This window comes from Mus caroli, unplaced genomic scaffold (genome assembly GCF_978045245.1).
Source record: "Mus caroli unplaced genomic scaffold, Mus_caroli_1 scaffold_15, whole genome shotgun sequence".
In the NCBI taxonomy this organism is placed as follows: domain Eukaryota; kingdom Metazoa; phylum Chordata; class Mammalia; order Rodentia; family Muridae; genus Mus; species Mus caroli.
Window position 1 is genome coordinate 37,210,912 of NW_028227270.1, and position 14,718 is coordinate 37,225,629.

Below are 14,718 nucleotides of genomic sequence, written 5' to 3' on the forward strand. Positions count from 1 at the left end.
TAAAGCTCCCAAATGAGGTTAGACTTGCAAAAACAATCTAAGAGAGAGGACAAATAATGGACCTTTTAAAATTCTGCTCAGAACCAGGAGATAATCAGGGGAAAGCCATGTACAGCTTCTCATACTGGATCAGTGCTAACAGAGAAAGCACAACTCGAGGTCTTGCTTCATTTGTAACAAAGGAAGCATATGCTGGGATCGTGAATGAGCCTGTGTCTGTGGTGTCAAGCACCTGGGTTTAATCTCTGTTTACAATATTAAAATGTATCAAGGCCATAGTTTTGAACTGAGCTTCCCCTATAAAGCAGGCAAAAATAATCTTCCTGCTAACACTGGATATCACCAAACTGAAAGCATCCAACCCCCCCAAACAAGCTAGTTTTAGCCCACATAGTAAGGAATATGCTCTGCTGTAAGCCTGCTAGGAAAGTCACTTTGAAGTGACCAGTTGTCTTTGTATTCCTTGTTTGTATTCTTAAGCCTTGTTCTGCTTATTAAGCCCATCTCCCCATCCCAGCTTATTGGATCATCTATATTAGAGAATGAGACACCACTCAACTTTTAGACTCATATATAAAAGCCAGTCTATTTTTTTAAGATAAATGTTTTGTGATTTTTGACATTTGGCAACACTTAAATTTATTATTCTGGGTAGGTGTTTCTCCCAGCTATAAGATGGAGATAATATTTCTCGTAGGAATTATCCAAATAATGAAAATAACATTTTAAAACATGGAATCAGGCTCACAAAGAGTACCTAAAACTAGTAACTCTGACTTGCTAAATTTTCTTAAAAGCAAAGTTTAAATAGTAGTGAAAAGAATATGATTTCCAAATAGGTGGAGAAATCTTGATAGTTCCTAAAAATTTAAGTTTAAATTATATCCTGCTATGAATGGTTTGCTTTCCAGGCATTTAACAGAAAATTAATAAGATTTTAGTGATACACATATTTGAAGAATTTCAGGAAACAAATAGAGCAAGCTAACACATGTGTATCTTTTAGGGTAAGAAATTGAAGACTTTGAGAACTCAGGAATTCAAGGTTCATATGGAAACATAATAAAAGAGCTACAGCAAGCCAAAAGCCACTATCAAATTAAATGGAGAAAAACTTGAAGCAATCCCACTAAAATCAGAGGCAAGAAAAGGCTGCCCACTCTCTCCCTATCTATTCAATATAGTACTTGAAGTTCTAACTAGAACAATCAAATAACAAAAAAGAGATGTAGGGGATACAAAGGAAGGAGCCAAGGTATCCTTATTTGTAGATGATATGATAATATACATGAATGAACCCAAAAATTAAACCAGAGAACTTCTATAGGTGATACATAACTTCAGCAAAATGGCTGGATATAAAATTAACTCAAACAAATCAGTAACCTTCCTCTATACAAATGATAAACAGTCTGAAAAAGAAAAGAAGGAAACAACACCTTTCACAATAGTCACAAATGATATAAAATATCTTGGTGTAACTAATCAAGCAAGTGAAAGATCTGTATGATAAGAACTTCAAGTCTGAAGAAAGAAATCAAAGACCTCAGAAGATGGAAAGATCTCCCATGCTCATGGATTGGTAGGATTAACATAGTAAAATTGGCCACCCTACCAAAGTAATCTATAGATTCAATGCAATTCCCATCAGAATTACAACACAATTCTTCAAAGACATGGAAAAAGCAATTCACAACTTCATATGGAAAAACAAACAAACAAACAAAAACCAACAACAACAAAAAACCCAGGATAGCAAAAACAATCCCCAACAATAAAAGAACTTCTGGGGGAATGACCATTCCTAACCTCAAGCTGTACTACAGAGCAATAGTGATTTAAAAAACAAACAAACAACCATGATATTGGTACAGAGACAGGATGATCAATGGAATAAATCTGAAGACCCAGAAATAAACCCACACACCTATGGACACTTAATCTTCAACAAAGAAACCAAAACCATACAGTGAAAAAAAGAAAGCATTTTCAACAAATGCTGCTGGTCTAACTGGTAGCCTTCATGTAGAAGAATGCAAATTGATCCATATTTATCTCCTTGTATAAAGCTCACGTCCATGTGGATCAAGGACCTCAACATAAAACCAGATCCACTGAATCTAATAGAAGATAAAGTGGGAAATAGCATAGAACACTTTGGCACAGGAGAACATTTCCCGAACAGAACACCAATGGCTCAGGCTCTAAGACCAACAATTGACAAATGGGACCTCATGAAACAGAAATACTTCTGTAAGAGAAAGAACACTACTGATTGGGAAAAGATCTTCACTAACCCAATATTTGATAGAGGGTTAATATCCAAAATATGCCAGAGACTCAAGAAATTAGACTCCAAAAAGCTAAATAACCCTATTAAAACTGGGGTATAGAACTAAACAGAATTCTCAACAGAGGAGTCTCAAATAGCCGAGAATCACTTAAAGAAATGTTCAACAACAACTCCCGTCTGGTCGGTGCCAGCACCAGGTCACCTTGGGCGCAGAATCAGCGGACACCCCCAAAGTCCCCTAGAGGAATCTCCACGTGATCTTAGGACCACCAGTGAGTGGAACATAACTTCTGTTCCAACCCAATTGCGCAAAACCCGAGACAGCATTAGGGAAGCAGAAAACCCTGCCTGACCAGGGTCACAAATCTCTCCTGGTCAGCACCAGCACCGGGTCACCTGGGTGCAGAGTCGGTGGGCAGACACTCCCAAGGTCCCTAGAGGACAGCTTCTGAGGCAGACCCCTTTTCAGGCTCCAGACATCTGGGCACCTTTCCTGCCAGAGGAGAGGTGTCTGCCCTACCAGGGAGGGCTTTGCCAGAGCAACTGGGGGAGCCATCTTGGTTCTCGGATCCCTCTGAGACTAGTCTGCACTGGTGAGAGTGTGGACTACAGAAGCTAATAGCTTCTGTGACAGGCCGAAGCAACACAGCTTCTGGGACAGGTCCTGTTTCAGGCCTTCATCTTCTGCCAGGAGGCAGGTCTGAATGCCAGATATCTGTGCACCTTCCCTGTAAGAGGAGAGCTTGCCTGCAGAGAGTGCTCTGACCACTGAAACTCAGAGGAGAGAGCTAGTCTCCCAGGTCTGCTTATAGAGGCTAACAGAATCATGAGAGGAACAATCTCTAACTAGAGACAACTATAACAACTAATTCCAGAGATTACCAGATGGCGAAAGGCAAACGTAAGAATCTTACTAATAGAAACCAAGACCACTCACCATCATCAGAACACAGCACTCCCACTTCACCCAGTCCTGGGCACCCCAACACACCTGAAAAGCTAGACCCGGATTAAAAAGCATATCTCATGATGATGGTAGAGGACATCAAGAAGACTTTAATAACTCACTTAAATACGGGAGAACACTGCTAGAGTTACAAGTCCTTAAAGAAAAAGAGGAAAACACAACCAAACAGGTAGAAGTCCTTAAAGAAAACAGGAAAACACATCCAAACAGGTGATGGAAATGAGCAAAACAATACTAGACCTAAAAAGGGAAGTAGATACAATGAAAACCCAAAGTGAGGCAAAGCTGGAAATAGAAATCCTAGGGAAGAAATCTGGAACCATAGATTAGAGCATCAGCTCCTACAAGTTGTCCTCTGACCACACACATGTTGTGTCATTCACCACACCCCCACATACAAATACAAATAAATTAATATAATTTTCAAAAGTTTACTCTAAAGCACTGTACCTTGTTAAGTCAGAAGTATCTTTGTGATATGTTTACCACATCTCTTGATTCCTTCAAAATGACAAGTTGAGTGACTGGCTTACACCTTTGAGCTTTGTATCAATCCAACCTATGATGGATGTTTGCACAAAGACCACACAATTCATGTCGTAGAATTTTCTTTAAGTGATGTATGCTTATACATCATATGCCTTATACTTGTGACTTCCCTCTCCATGGTATCACATTCATTTACCCAAGGCAAAGAGATTTCCAAATAAACAAAAGAAGCAAAAAATAAATTTGTTGAAGAAATGCTTAAGTGGAAATGTAAAACTTGGAAACTAAAGTGGTATAGAAAGAACAAGTTTTTTGAATTTCATCAAAGCATTAAGAAGTTCTTGTAAAAGAGAAAACCTGTGTCCCTAAACAGGAAGTAGTGGTTGATTGTGATCCCTCAAAAGAGACCCACACCCTAATCTTATGACCTGTGACCATTATTGGGAAGAGATGTTATTAGGATATTTAAGATGAGATTATCCTGAATTACTTGGTGAGTTATAAATCCAATAGCATATTTTTATATGAGTAATAAAAGAAGAGAGGCAGTGTAACCATAGAAACAGAGAGTGGAATACTGTGGCCACAGAAACTGAAGAAAACTAAGAACATGTTTTTCCCTAGCCTCTCAAAAGGAAATTGAAGCCTGCTAAGGCCACAATTTTGGAGTCTTGGCTTAGAACTCTATGGGAGGCAATCTTCCTGGTTTTAAGTGGAGAGGGGAGAAGGAAGAAAAAAATGGAAGGACTGAAGAAAGGAAAGAAGGAAGGAGGGGAGAGAAAATGAATTAAAAGGGTGACTATGCTTGAGAATCTGAGCAAACAAACCCAGTTAGGCTTCAGGAAGTAATCTTGCTTAATTTGCAAACAAGCAAAATAAAAAGCTAATTCTTATAAATGCATATAATTACAGACAAAAAAAAATGAGCTTAAGCTTAACCAGAAGTAGCCAGCAAACATACAGGGTTTTCCAGTATTGTGAACCAAATGAAGCAACTGTAACTTCTAAATTATTCGGTTTGCTCTACATCTGTGTTTCTCCTATACAGCTTCCCCTCTGGTCCGACAGTGGAAGGTTTGCTCAAATAAACCTGATTTTTCTTTGCTTTTGTTTTTTGTTTTTGAAGTAGGATCTTACTGTGTAGCCCTGGCTGGACCTGAATGCACAGCAATTCGCCTGTCTCTGCTTCTAGAGTTCTGGGATTCAAATCGTGTACAGCCATGCCTGGCTCAAATAAACTGCTTACAAACACACACACACACACACACACACACACACACACACACACACACACACACACACTCCTTAGCTTATGTTTTTAAGATAGGTAACAGAAGGGTATAATGATTACCTCATGTGGTTTTGGATCAAGATCTCTTGTGAGCAAGCTGAAAAACCAATAAGGCAAGTGATATTATTCAGCTAAGGAATGAAGGCTTGAAAACTTGTAGCATGAGTGATGTCACTCTTTTGTCAAGTCACAAGAGTGAGGCTATGAGTGCTAGCTTAAGCCCAGATGTCAGAATCAGGTATGGCATCTAATGGGCTAGAGAACATTGATGTTGTAACCCCCCAAAGAAAGACTTGTTTATAAATTTGAGCAAAGAAGAAGGAAGACCAATGCGTGGATACTTCATTCCTCCCTAGAATAGGGAATAAAACACCCATGGAAGGAGTTACAGAGACAAAGTTTGGAGCTAAGATGAAAGGATGGACCATCCAAAGATGCCCCACCCGAAGGGCCATCCCATAATCAGCCACCAAATGCAGACACTAGTGCATATGCCAGCAAGATTTTGCTGAAAAGACCCTGATTTAGCTGTCTTGAGTGAGGCTATGCCAGTGCCTGGCACATACAAAAGTGGATGCTCACAGTCATCTATAGGATGGAACACAGGGCCCCAATGGAGGAGCTAAAGAAAGTACCCAAGGAGCTGAAGGGCTCTGCAAGCCTATAGGTGGAATAACAATATGAACTAATCAGTAACCCGAGAGCTCGTTTATCTAGCTGCATATGTAGCAGAAGATGGCCTATTCGATCATCCTTGGGAAGAGAGGCCCCTTGGTCTTGCAAACTTTATATGCCCCAGTACAAGGGATGTCAGGGACAAGAAGTAGGAGTGAGTGGGTAGGGGAGCAGGACAGGGGGAGGGTATAGGGGACTTTTGGGATAGCATTTGAAATGTAAATAAAGAAAATATCTAATAAAAATATTTTAAAAATAAAATAAAAAATAAATTTGTTTGAGCAGGGCCATTATACCTACTGGCATTGGTGAGGGAAAAAAATCTTAGTTCAGTGATGTAAAGGCTAATTTCTTACAGAAATACAAACACTCAAATATTTTACCAGCTATCTGTGTATCCTTTAATGCAATCTGGATAACATAAAATTAGCCATCACCATCAGGTTGAGAGGGAATGAGAGATAGGAAAATGCATGCAAGGGGTGAGGAAGTCTGAGATATGTCTCAGGGTGATTACTGGAACCAAAATGTAGTTATTAAATTACAGATCACTCAGTTTCTGTGGTGATATAGATTACCAAGTTTCAAAGGATACATACAGGATTAGTATTGCCAGCAGCATAAAGATGTTTAGCAAAGCAAAACGCAGTGCTCCCCAGAGTCAGGTAATCAGAGAAAGTCTGTTTGATTAGCAAATGTTTCTGCCTATTCCTTTGATCTGTAGAGGAAGTAAATCTGTGGTTAGGCATATATTTAAATCAATCATATTCAAAGTAATTATAGGTAAGATGCTTTTTAAAAGTATTTTCAAGCTTCAAATATACAGTTCTAGACAAAGTTTTTAAAGTGATATAAAATGGAAAGTACATCACTTAGAAACTGCCCCTCTATATTTTGACTGAGAATGAATTCATTCAGCTAAGACTTCCTGACACATGTTGATCCTTGGCTAGAATCTTTATGTGTATAATTGTCCTAGTTAGGGTTGCTGTTGCTCTGATGAAACAACATGATCAAAAGCAAGTTGGAGAGGAAAGAATTTATTTGACTCATACTTCTACATTGTGGTCCATTACTGAAGGAATTTGGAACTGGAACTCAAGCAGGGCTGAAACATGGAGGCAGGAGCTGATGTAGAGCCCATGGAGTTGCTGCTGCTTACTAGCTTGCTCATCATGGTTTGCTCAGACTACTTTAAAAAAAAAATTACTTCTATTTTTTTTTTTTTTTACAGTTCAGTCATTACCAACTCCTGGTCTGCCCTCTCTCTATGACAATGTCCTCTATCCAACCTTTCACCTCCACTCCCCAGCCCCAGCCCATACTCCTGCCAGACCTCCCCACTCCCTGGGGCCTCAAGTCTCTACAGAGTTAGGCACATCTTCTCTCACTGAGGCCAGAACAGGCAGTCCTCTGTTGTATATGTGTTGGGGGAACCTCAGACAAGCTAGTGTATACTGCCTGATTGGTTGGTTTCTCAGTGTCTTAGAGATCTCAGACTACTTTCTTATAGAATCCTGACGACCTGCCCAGGGATGTCACCCTTGCAATGCATGGGGCCCTCCCCCATCAATTAGTAATTAAAATGCCCTACAGGCTTGCCCACAGCATTATGAAGGCATTTTCTCAATTGAGATTACCTCCTCTCTGATGACTCCAGCTTGTGCCAAAGTTGACATTAAACCAACCAGCAAACTAATAAGGCACAGTAATCAATTTAGTACAATTATTACCTGTAGTAATGGGTTGTAGCCCAATTTTCTTCATCATAGGTTGCAAAGCTAATAGGAAAGACAGTGGAATAGAGAGTGTTTACCTGGGATCCATAGGATTCTGGCATATACGTGTAAGCTGAGGCATAGGGTGGGAGGAGTTTCTAAATGAGCACTGTCAGAAAATGACAGCAAAAAAAGTGAGTCTTGAGCAGCAGCTCTTCTCCCCAGAGGGCATTAGTATAGACTTACATTTTCTCCGTGAACAGCCTTGGGTTTCATTTAAGAATGAGAACATAGAACCCATACTTACCCAAATTATATCCAATACAAAGTCAGGGAGGATATATTTTTAAATGGTACTATTTAGAGTTGCCAAAACTTGTAGAGCTAACATTTAATATTATAAACAATTCAACAAAACGGCAAGGATTTTCACACTTAGTCACTAATTTTAATGCTATAAACTTATAGAATATTCCACATGTATATCTATGTTGGGTTTGAAAACAGTGATTAAACTGTGTTTAAAATCTTATAATGGAAACAGACTTGTAAAGAAGGAGAATATAACATTCTAAGGTATTATGTTTATTAAAATTTGTAAAAAGCTATATTCAGTTATATATGCCAGGACAGGGAAGCAGGAATGGGTGGGTTGGTGAGCAGAAGGAGGAGGGGTGGAATAGGGGGTTTTCCGGAGGCAGGGGGGGAGACCAGGAAGAGGGATAGCATTTGAAATGTAAATAAAGAAAATACCGAGAGAGAGAGAGAGAGAGAGAGAGAGAGAGAGAGAGAGAGAGAGAGAGAGAGAGAAGAAAAAAGAAAACCTAGGAAAGAGATCAGGAGTCATAGATGCAAGCATCACCAACAGAATAGGAGAGATAGAACAGAGAATTTCAGGTGCTGAAGATACAATAGAAAACATTGACAGTTTTAACAAAATGCAAATGGCTCTTAACCCAAAACATCCAAGAAAGAGGAACACTCCTCCATTGTTGGTGGGATTGCAAGCTTGTACAACCACTCTGGAAATCAGTCTGGCGGTTCCTCAGAAAATTGGACATAGTACTACCGGAGGATCCAGCAATACCTCTCCTGGGCATATATCCAGAAGATGTCCCAACCGGTAAAAAGGACACATGCTCCACTATGTTCATAGCAGCCCTATTTATAATAGCCAGAAGCTGGAAAGAACCCAGATGTCCCTCAACAGAGGAATGGATACAGAAATTATGGTACATTTACACAATGGAGTACTACTCAGCTATTAAAAAGAATGAATTTATGAAATTCCTAGCCAAATGGATGGACCTGGAGGGCATCATCTTGAGTGAGGTAACACAATCACAAAGGAATTCACACAATATGTATTCACTGATAAGTGGATATTAGCCCAAAACTTAGGATACCCAAGATATAAGATACAATTTGCTAAACGAATGAAACTCAAGACGAATGAAGACCAAAGTGTGGACACTGTGCCCCTTCTTAGAATTGGGAACAAAACACCCATGGAAGGAGTTACAGAGACAAAGTTTGGAGCTGTGATGAAAGGATGGACCATCTAGAGACTGCCGTATCCAGGGATCCATCCCATAATCAGCTTCTAAACGCTGACACCATTGCATACACTAGCAAGATTTTGCTGAAAGGACCCAAATATAGCTGTCTCTTGTGAGATGATGCCGGGGCCTAGCAAACACAGGAGTGGATGTTCACAGTCAGCTATTGGATGTATCACAGGGCTCCCAATGGAGAAGCTAGAGAAAGTTCCCAAGGAGCTAAAGGGATCTGCAACCCTATTGTTGGAACAACATGATGTACTAACCAGAACCCCAGAGCTCTTGTCTCTAGCTGCATATGTATCGAAAGATGGCCTAGTCGGCCATCAATGGAAAGAGAGGCCCATTGGACTTGCAAACTTTATATGCCCCAATATAGGGGAATGCCAGGGCCAAAAGAATGGGAATGGGTGGGTAGGGAAGTGGGGGGCGCTATGGGGGACTTTTGGGATAGCATTGGAAATGTAATTGAGGAAAATATGTAATAAAAATATTAAAAATCAAAAAAAAAAAGAAAAACACACATAGATGGAGAAACCAAGATATTCCATGAAAAAAACAAATTTACACAATATCTTTCTACAAATCCACACCGACAAAGGATAATAAATGGAAAACACCAACACAAGGAGGGAAATTACACGCTACAAAAGCAAAAAAGTAATCCTCTTTCAACAAACCCAAAAGAAGATAGCCATACAAACATAAAAATAACATAAAATATAACAGGAAGCATCAATCAATATTCCTTAACATCTTTTAACATCAATGAACTCAATTTCCCAATAAAAAGACATAGAATAGCAGACTGGATATGTAAGCAGGACCCAGCATTTTGCTATATACAGGAAATACACTTCAGTGTCAAAGACAGACACTACCTCAAAGTAAAGGTCTGGAAAACAATTTTCCAGGCAAATGGTCCCAAGAAACAAGCTTGAGTAGCCATTATAATATTGAATAAAACCAACTTTCAACCAAAAGTTATCAAAAAGGACAAGGAAGGATACTTCATACTGATCAATGAAAAAATCTACCAAGAAGATCTCTCAGTTCTGAACATCTATGCTCCAAATGCAAGGGCACCCACATTCATAAAAGAAACGATACTAAAGTTAAAAGCAAACATTGCACCTTATACAATAATAGTGGGAGACTTCAACACCCCAGACTCATCAATAGACAAATCATGGAAACACAAACTAAACAGAGGTACAGTGACACTAATAGAAGTTATGGACCAGGTGGATTTAATAGATACCTATAGAACATTTCATCCTAAATCAAAAGAATATACCTTCTTCCCAGCACTTCATGGTACCTTCTCCAAACCTGTTGCTTCCAGGCTAAAGTATTTAAGTCAGAGCACAATTTGCACACTGACTTTATTTGTATAAAATGCACAAGACACTATGTCAGAGTAAAGGGCTGAACAGTGTATTGAGATGAAGATACCAGTGAGTAGAAGCATCCTGAGTTACAAGGAGATACCTGGAAACTATCCTGGATTCTTAGCAAATTTGCCCAAAAACCTTTACTTTTTACTTAGAACACATTAAATTTTAATGAGTATACACTATCTTTTTTTTCAGGGTTGGATATTTTTTTAAATTTATTTTTTATTAGGTATTTTCCTCGTTTACATTTTCAATGCTATCCCAAAAGTCCCCCATACCCACCCCCCAATCCCGTACCCACCCACTCCCCCTTTTTGGCCCTGGGGTTCCCCTGTACTGGGGCATATAAAGTTTGCAAGTCCAATGGGCCTCTCTTTGCAGTGATGGCCGACTAGGCCATCTTTTGATACATATGCAGCTAGAGACAAGAGCTCTGGGGTACTGGTTAGTTCATATTGTTGTTCCACCTATAGGGTTGCAGTTCCCTTTAGCTCCTTGGGTAATTTCTCTAGCTCCTCCATTGGGGGCCTTGTGATCCATCCAATAGTTGACTGTGATCATCCACTTCTGTGTTTGCTAGGCCCCGGCATAGTCTCACGAGAGACAGCTATATCTGGGTCCTTTCAGCAAAATCTTGCTAGTGTATGCAATGGTGTCAGCGTTTGGAAGCTGATTATGGGATGGATCCCTGGATATGGCAATCACTAGATGGTCCATCCTTTCGTCACAGCTCCAAATTTTGTCTCTGTAACTCCCTCCATGGGTGTTTTGTTCCCATTTCTAAGAAGGGGCAAAGTGTCCACACTTTGGTCTTCGTTCTTCTTGAATTTCATGCGTTTAGCAAATTGTATCTTATATCTTGGGTATCCTAAGTTTCTGGGCTAATATCCACTTATCAGTGAGTACATATTGTGTGAGTTCCTTTGTGATCGGGTTACCTCACTCAGGATGATGCCCTCCAGGTCCATCCATTTGCCTAGGAATTTCATAAATTCATTTTTTTTAATAGCTGAGTAGAGTACTCCATTGTGTAAATGTACCACATTTTCTGTATCCATTCCTCTGTTGAGGGGCATCTGGGTTCTTTTCAGCTTCTGGCTATTATAAATAAGGCTGCTATGAACATAGTGGAGCATGTGTCCTTCTTACCGGTTGGGACATCTTCTGGATATATGCCCAGGAGAGGTATTGCTGGATCCTCCGGTAGTACTATGTCCAATTTTCTGAGGAACCGCCAGACTTATTTCCAGAGTGGTTGTACAAGCTTGCAATCCCACCAACAATGGAGGAGTGTTCCTCTTTCTCCACATCCTCACCAGCATCTGCTGTCACCTGAATTTTTGATCTTAACCATTCTGACTAGAGTGAAGTGGAATCTCAGGGTTGTTTTGATTTGCATTTCCCTGATGATTAAGGATGTTGAACATTTTTTCAGGTGCTTCTCTGCCATTCGGTATTCCTCAGGTGAGAATTCTTTGTTCAGCTCTGAGCCCCATTTTTAATGGGGTTATTTGATTTTCTGGAGTCCACCTTCTTGAGTTCTTTATATATATTGGATATTAGTCCCCTATCTGATTTGGGATAGGTAAAGATCCTTTCCCAATCTGTTGGTGGCCTTTTTGTCTTATTGACGGTGTCTTTTGCTTTGCAGAAGCTTTGCAATTTTATGAGGTCCCATTTATCGATTCTTGATTTTACAGCACAAGCCATTGCTGTTCTATTCAGGAATTTTTCCCATATCTTCGAGGCTTTTCCCTACTTTCTCCTCTATAAGTTTCAGTGTCTCTGGTTTTATGTGGAGTTCCTTAATCCACTTAGATTTGACCTTAGTACAAGGAGATAGAAATGGATCAATTCGCATTTTTCTATAGGATAACTGCCAGTTGCGCCAGCACCATTTGTTGAAAATGCTGTCTTTTTTCCACTGGATAGTTTTAGCTCCCTTGTCAAAGATCAAGTGACCATAGGTGTGTGGGTTCATCTCTGGGTCTTCAATTTTGTTCCATTGCTCTACTTGTCTGTCACTATACCAATACCATGCAGTTTTTATCACAATTGCTCTGTAGTACAGCTTTAGGTCCGGCATGGTGATTCCACCAGAGGTTCTTTTATCCTTGAGAAGAGTTTTTGCTATCCTAGGTTTTTTGTTATTCCAGATGAATCTGCTGATTGCCCTTTCTAATTCGTTGAAGAATTGAGTTGGAATTTTGATGGGGATTGCATTGAATCTGTAGATTGCTTTTGGCAAGATATCCATTTTTACTATATTGATCCTGCCAATCCATGAGCATGGGAGATCTTTCCAACTTCTGAGATCTTCTTTAATTTCTTTCTTCAGAGACTTGAAGTTCTTATCATACAGATCTTTCACTTCCTTAGTTAGAGTCATGCCAAGGTATTTTATATTATTTGTGACTATTGAGAAGGGTGTTGTTTCCCTAATTTCTTTCTCAGCCTTTTTATCCTTTGTGTACAGAAAGGCCATTGACTTGTTTGAATTAATTTTATATCCAGCTACTTCATTGAAGCTCAAAAACTACTTAACATGCATAACATTTCAATCAATAATTTGTGTCATCAGTCTCCAGCATTAAATTTTCTAATCAAAATGAAGAATGCTTTAATTATTTTTATTATTTATACTTTTTTCAAACTCATACCTTGGTGTAATAATTGCTAATCAATAAAAAGCATTGGTTTAAGCAGTTTTATAATTTCCTGTTAACAAAGACATCATATCCTGCTTTGTGGGAAATAAAATTGGGGCTTGAAGTGTGCATACAGAAAAAGTTTTGAGATCATGTTCTTGGATTCAACTCTGTGGTGAAATATAGACTTGGATAGAAGGATGAGTTGAGGCAGTTACAATAATACTCCCTCCAACTCCATGGTGGCTCTGAACCTAACATAGACTTTCAAAGGTTCCCAACCTGAGGCAGGGGTTTAGATATTGACATAACATTGGGGCCAGATACTGGATAAAGCCTGGCATGGGGAAGTGGATATGACCTGGAGTGAAACAAACAGCAATGCCTCTTTGGGATTTATATTTTTAGAACTGGGAGCCAAAGCATTTCCAGCAGTTGAGCAAATTCATCTTACATAAGGATCTCAATGTTTTCTACAACTGATAATCATGAAAAGTCATGTGTCTCTCTGAGCTATATCCCCCACCACTACTACCAGCATTCCAAAAGTCTACTAGCAATGTTGCTTTGTGCCATGTACTTTGTATTTTAAGTATTTTAAAATTATCTCACATAATTTTCAGACTAACACTATAATCTAAAAATGCCTTTATCTGAAAATTTTAAATTAAAATTTTTTGCTGAAACATGCTCCAATATTAGAAATTCTTTATTAACAGGCATTCAGCAATGTTCATAAATTCTCTCTCCAGTATGAGTATCCCCATTTGGTGGCATTCTTCAGCCAGAATAGCTTTTTCATAATTGCACTATCTAAATCATGGATGGCTTATGATGTCTGTAATTTATTCTCAATAATTAAGGATATACAATGTGAAGATATGTGCATATGTTAATGTATGCATATGTTAATGTATGCTATATCACAAAGTGCCATTGATCTCTAAAATTAAGAAACACTATTCTTACACATGGTTTACTGATATTTAGTGGAATAGCCACTATGCTAGATAATTGTTTTTAGTTTTTGTGGGTTTTTTTGTTTTGTTTGTTTTTTGTTTTTTTTTTGTTTTGTTTTGTTTTGTTTTGATTTTTTGGTTTTTTTTTTTTTTTTTGAGACAGAGTTTCTCTGTGTAGCCCTGGCTGTCCTGGAACTTTGTATAGACCAGGCTGGCCTTGAACTCAGAAATTCGTCTGCCTCTTTCTCCCAAGTGCTGGGATTAAAGGCCTACACCACCATTGCCCAGGTTGCTGAATAGTTTTATATCAACTTGACACAATCAAGGGTACCTGAGATGAAGGAATCCCAGCTGAGAAATTGCCTCGGTAAGATCAGGTAATCGGCAAAACCTGTACGAACTTTCTTATTAGTGACTGAAGTGGGAGGGTCAAGTCCACTGTGGGCAGTTCTATCCTTGGGCTGGTTGTCCTAGGTCTTATAAGAAAGCAGGTTGAGCCAGCTATGAAGAGAATGCCAAGAAGCAGCATCCTACATGTCTCCTGGACGAGTTCTTGTCTCAGGATTGATTCCTCATGAGTTTGAGTTCCTGCCTGACTGCCTTTGATGATGAACAGTGATGTGTAAGTGTAAACGAAAGAAACACATTTCTCCCCAAGTTCTTTTTGATCATGGTGTTTCATCACAGCAAAAGTAACCCTAACTAGTACAGAAATACTCCAG